This window comes from Aplysia californica, unplaced genomic scaffold (genome assembly GCF_000002075.1).
Source record: "Aplysia californica isolate F4 #8 unplaced genomic scaffold, AplCal3.0 scaffold00063, whole genome shotgun sequence".
NCBI lineage: Eukaryota > Metazoa > Mollusca > Gastropoda > Aplysiida > Aplysiidae > Aplysia > Aplysia californica.
Genome location: NW_004797333.1, coordinates 1,942,733 through 1,948,357, shown reverse-complemented (window position 1 = coordinate 1,948,357; position 5,625 = coordinate 1,942,733). Strand labels below are relative to the sequence as shown.

At 39.5% G+C, this 5,625-nt stretch overlaps 1 long non-coding RNA gene across 1 annotated transcript in view; it reads right to left on the bottom strand.

Moving 5' to 3' along the window:
• LOC118477318 overlaps nucleotides 1–5,358 on the bottom strand; it is an 18,084-nt gene extending 12,726 nt beyond the window's left edge. The window contains exon 1 of the long non-coding RNA XR_004858284.1: nucleotides 5,019–5,358. This is a non-coding gene — a long non-coding RNA (uncharacterized LOC118477318). The remainder of the gene's footprint in view (nucleotides 1–5,018) is intronic.
• Between the last annotated feature and the right edge of the window lie 267 nt (nucleotides 5,359–5,625).

Genomic DNA, 5,625 nt, shown 5'->3' with positions numbered 1-5,625 from the left:
GTGTGTGTGCGTGTGTGTGTGTCTTTATCAATTTACTAAAGCTTATTTTAATTGACACAATTTCACAAAATAAAATGTTGGATCAATATTACGACTCCCCTGGCCCCCTTAAATTGAACCTGATCATAGAATCTTTTATGTATAATATTTGAAGACATGAATCATAGAAGCTCACAAAATCGCTGGCCGTTTGTTTTTAAAACTGTTTAAAGCCTAGTAAGCATTTTTGGAAGAGAATTTCTTTTATAAAACAGTTGTTCATAAAAAAAATTGTTCATAGATTATGCATCTTTTTTGCTTTTTTTTTCAACATTAATTTAGAAGTTTAATTTCGAAAAAAACTGTATTATTTCTTGAGCAAATGCAACAGAAAGTATAAAAACTGTACTTTTTTGAAAATTCAAAATTTGAACTTAATACATTTATTATTTATTGTACACCTGAACAGCTGTTTGACGAAATAGGCCCTATTAAAATTCACTCCGGTTTACAACACGCACTTTCAGGACACCCTGGACACTCGAAGAAGTCCCACATGTCGTTAAGTGAGAGTGATTGGCCTCAGAGTGGTTCTCCAGAGAGTTCGGATCATAAATCAACAGCAAGGCCAGACACCCTCTTATTGTGTAAGTGGTTCACGTGACAAACATACCAGATCATTCCTTCTGTGTTTTGGTTCCGGCATTCTTTGTTGGTCTCTCGCAACGCTTTAACAGGACGTGTACGATAAATCGCTACCTTTGAATTATAAAGTTGTAACTAACATATCGGCCTTTTAGAGTTACTAAGACCCATTAATATTCTATCTGCTCTATCAAAATCTTAAGATTATTTGGAGTCATTATCAAGATATTCAAAGAAATGCATTCGAAAAAGCTTGAAATGTTGTGAAACTCAATTTTTTTTTAAACTTCAAAGGTCTCAAAACTAGATACTGAGCAGACAGACCTTTGTAATTAATTCTAGGGTAGCGAAATGTCTCCGATAGGATAATTATGTTGAATTCAATTTGTCAATTTGAAAACGTCATTGCCTAGCAGGAATTTCTGGTGAAAGTTAAGCATACCACGCAATGCCTTTGCGCATCACGACGATTGGAGCTTGATTATAATTTTGTTCCTATAAAACATAGCTGCAATTACGACATTACGACCTCCGTGGTGAGCCCAGCCCAGGTCAGTTCACAGGGTCAAGGACGATCGAAATCGGAAAAGACGGGAGGGGGTGACTTTACCAAATTTCTTGATAATACAGGATTTTCTGGGATCGGTTTTATGTTGAGAGTGGAGAATAAACGAAGTCCTAAGCAGTTAGTAAAAAATGACTGAGATCTTTTTCCAACTGCTTGTGGAGACGCAGAACGCATGGCACATATACAGAACAGTAGGAACAAAACTTTAGACCCCAAAACACACAGTAGAGACGAGGAAAGGCCAGGCACGAGACGTTGATGTCTCACCTTCTCCACAACAAGTAGCACAAGGCTGTCAAAATTATCCCTTTAAACGAGACATGTGATAATGGATAGATCTAGATTAAATTCGAAACAGCTGCTTTCTTTTAGAACTAAAGTAGGTGTTTTACGCCCCCATCAACATAATTTAAACCATTTAGGGGGCGGGCTTTCAGCCCTGTTTATCAGGGTCAACCCAGCCTGAGAGAGATAAAACAGCCAAGCAGAATGACGGAGATACTCGATAAAAATTCTCTCCCCCGTTCGGGAATCGAACTCGGGTTCTCTTGTATGGCAGCAAAGTGGCTAACTAACAGCTACATCACAGGCAGCGGCCAGCCGTCTTTTTGCACCGAACAATGAACAATCTTGATGAAATCAAGGGCTCGTCAAAATAGTGAAATCGAAGAAAAGGGTATTTTTTTCGCCAGTCAGGAAATTTTAAAAAACAATTTTTTCTTTGTGGCTCAGCACCTTTTATGTCCATATCAAAACACATCACCATGTGAATTTTACCGAAAAACATTGGTTAAAAGAACACCTTACGTGATTTTTCAGTTTTCAAAAGGGCTTTCAAGTTATTGAAGTTACCACACTTCAGCCGCCATTTTCTCGTTAATTTTACCACTGAATCCAGTGGATCCCACCTCCTCCAATCGCAAATATCTAGACTTCTATTCAAGATATACAGGTATCTTTAAAATTAAAAGCAAGGTAAGTGAATGAGCTTTCAGATGGTACCAATAACTTCACATGCCCAAAAATTGACGAGTGCATGGCTCAACTGCGTTGTGACATTAGTTCTCAGCGTCGCTACTCGGCCCTTTCGAAGATGGACGTTAAACTCAGAGGTCCCGTAGTGTCTTAAATAACCTAATAGTGTTAATAGGGGCGCTGAACCTATATCATTTGGCTTTTTTTTTCAGCTACGCTGCACACAATTTAGAGCAGTAGAAATTAAATCCGGATCTTTTGGTTCCTGTCGTGATCAGACATGTCCTTGGACTGAGAGGAAAAGACCTTGGGAAAATAGGAGCCGCCCACTAAGTTTGTCACATCAGCCCTTATAAAACGAGGAAACGGCCGATAATAATATTCTAATGTTAGGCCATAAAATGAAACATTTAAAGTGAAATGCGTTATTGTTTTTTTTCTTCTCTTATACGTTTAAACATGCCCCTCTTGCCCACGACAATAAATTGCACGAGCTAGGCCCCTGTTGGTCAGTAACAGTAGTATCAGGCTGGACAATGAACTGTCAGGCATGACTGGTTGAAATCTCAACCGTGGGTTGTTTTTATCTCGATTTTCCTTCTTTTTTTTTTCTTTTTTTTTGGGGTGGGGGGGGGGTGGAAGAAGAGTGTGTGTGTGTGTGTGTGTGTGTGTGTGTGTGTGTGTGTGTGTGTGTGTGTGTGTGTGTGTGTGTGTGTGTGTGTGAAAGAGTGAAAGGAAGTGTGCATATTATACATATGCCCGTCAGTGTGTGTATGTGTGTGTGTGTGTGCGTGTGTGTGTGTGTGTGTGTGTGTGTGTGTGTGTGTGTGTGAGTGTGTGTGTGTGTGTATGAGAGATTACGTATGTAAGTGTGTGAGTGTGTGCGCGTGTGTGTGTGTGTGTGTGTGTGTGTGTGTGTGTGTGTGTGTGTGCATGTCCGTGTGTGTGAGTGTGTATGCATGTGTGCATATGTGTATGTATAAAAAAAACTGAAGAAAATCAGAAGAAATTAAAACAAAAAAACGCAAAACACTACACAAAGGCATGCCCCCCACCCCCTCCCTAGCAAACAGTATAATTACTGCCTTAAGCAGTATGTAAAACGCATCTACCTTGTCTCTGTTTTGGCTTCCTCTCTTACTCCTCCCCCACACATCTATCTATCTTATCTATCTATCTATCTATCCTTTCTCCCCCACCCCCCCTCTCTCTCTCTCTCTCTCTCTCTCTCTCGCTCTCTCTCTCTCTCGCTCTCTCTCTCTTTCTCTCTCTCTCTCTCTCTCTCTCTCTCTCTCTCTCTCTCTCTCTCTCTCTCATTCCTAGTGTTATCGTGTTATCCAGTGGTGTCCAAAAGAAACTTGAAAATGTAACCACCCAATCATCATTTTAGAGCCTTGCTCTACCCACTCATGCAGCATATACTGTACCAATTTAAAGCTGAATAAATTTTACATCGTCTGACATAACAAGATTTCATCTATGTTAAGAGACACCCGAAATATGGTCTCTCAAAATTGACCTTACAAATCAAACTTGGCAAATTTTCGCAAAAAGAAAGAAACGTATAGAGGTGTGTTCGTGCGTGCATTGGGGTGCATCACCATTGGTGGAATGGATATGTATCAAATATAAGTCGAAAAGAGAATACATGTATTATTGTTTCTGCAATGAACAGCATCTTCTGGTGATATTTTCAAACAGACTGGAAAATAATAGTCACAAAAAACATGCAAAACGTGGACTTGACATAACATTGGCTCATTTGTTTGATTTTGGGGTTTTTTAAATTAAATTTAGGAGTTCATGTAGAGCTCGAAAACTTTTTTTCACAAGGGCTTTGTTTGATTTTGGACATAATCAACTATCAGTGAAGAACAGAGGCCCTGAAACTGCCCTGGTTTTGGACAACCGCCCTCGTAAGAATTACCGGACGACTTGGCTGAGTGGACAACATCGCACAAGTGCTGGAACTTCTTATCTTACCCTTTTTTTCGTCATGGTGTCATTCGAGTAGACATCTCCATGCATAGCAAAGCATTCTCTCACAGGCCAATGCCACTAGACAATTCTTGAAAAACCAAATCATATCAACGTTCGTTAGAGTGGTTACCAGTAAATAGCCCCGAAATCCCGATATGAATCCTACAGGTATGTGAAGTTACATGAAACAACAGCTGAATAACAGCGACATTGCTCCTGACTCTGGCCATTTGTTCGCAACTGTCTGTGACATCTGGGGGGAAATGACAAATAACTATGCTCAAAATTTACTTAAGTCGATGCCCAAAGGGTTATTGCTCTACACAAAACCAATGGTTCCTGAGCAAAAGAACAATGAGCGTATTTAAAGTCGTCCAAATTTTGCGTGGTATTTGTGATTGCTCTGTTTTCCGTTTTGTTTAAAACTATAGTAATAAAACATTGTGCATTGTAAAGAAAACATTCTCTATTCATTGGGTATGCAATGTAGATTTATGTCCATTCTATCAATATTGATGATCCTCAATAACACACTAAGACAATTTTACGTTTCTTTGACTTTTAAAGGAGAGTTTTGAGTGACGGGCGTCGTTTAACATAAATCTAGGTGAAATATTAATTTTAGCTTTAAGTTGGTATGCTGCATAAATAGGTAATTCAAGGAGTTAGCACGATGAACGAGTGATTACATTTTCAAGAGACACAAGGCTAGATCTAGATCTAGAAACTTCAAAAGTCAGCTTAAAACTAAGATAAAGTCATTTAATTCCCATGTTGCTTTGTCAAGCAACTGTGTCCCATTTCTTCTCATCCGAAAAAGTACAATACATAACACACTTAAAACAACTTAAATAATATTATGCTTTCTTACCTGCTTTTGTGTATGCACAAAACGTTTTCTATATCCAGAAATAGCTTGTATGTTGTATGTATTCTCTCAAACAACTTATATAACACTTTCGAAACCAAAGGTCTGTATCAAAAACGTTTTACTTGTAGCTCCCCAACTCTCTCGGCAAGTCCTTTCTTTTTTTTAAAATCAGTCAGAACACGAACAACTGCTGGACCCACCGCAAGAAATCACAGCCTCAGATGCTTCTTACACAGATGGTAAAACATTAAGCGGGCCAGAACAGTCCGTCCTTCCCCTTGATATTAGAGGCTTTGCGTTCTGCTCTGTTCCGTTTGTTAGCCGTCGACCATCACACGCGGCACGCACAAAGCCCTGACGCACGACACGATCACAGGCTAGCGCTGCTACAACAAGAATGTGTGCGTGAGAGAGCTACAGGTTTATCGATACTCGGTGTACTCGATGCTACCTGACCTGCTGCTCAGGTAATAATGGTTAGGCGTAGTTGCAGGTGAGGTTCACACAAAGCACCGGGTAAAAAAAAACTGTCTGTTGTTGTTGTTGTTGTTGTTGTTGGGCCAAAGAAAAGTATTTCTAATATTAAAACAATATTTATTTAGGGGGG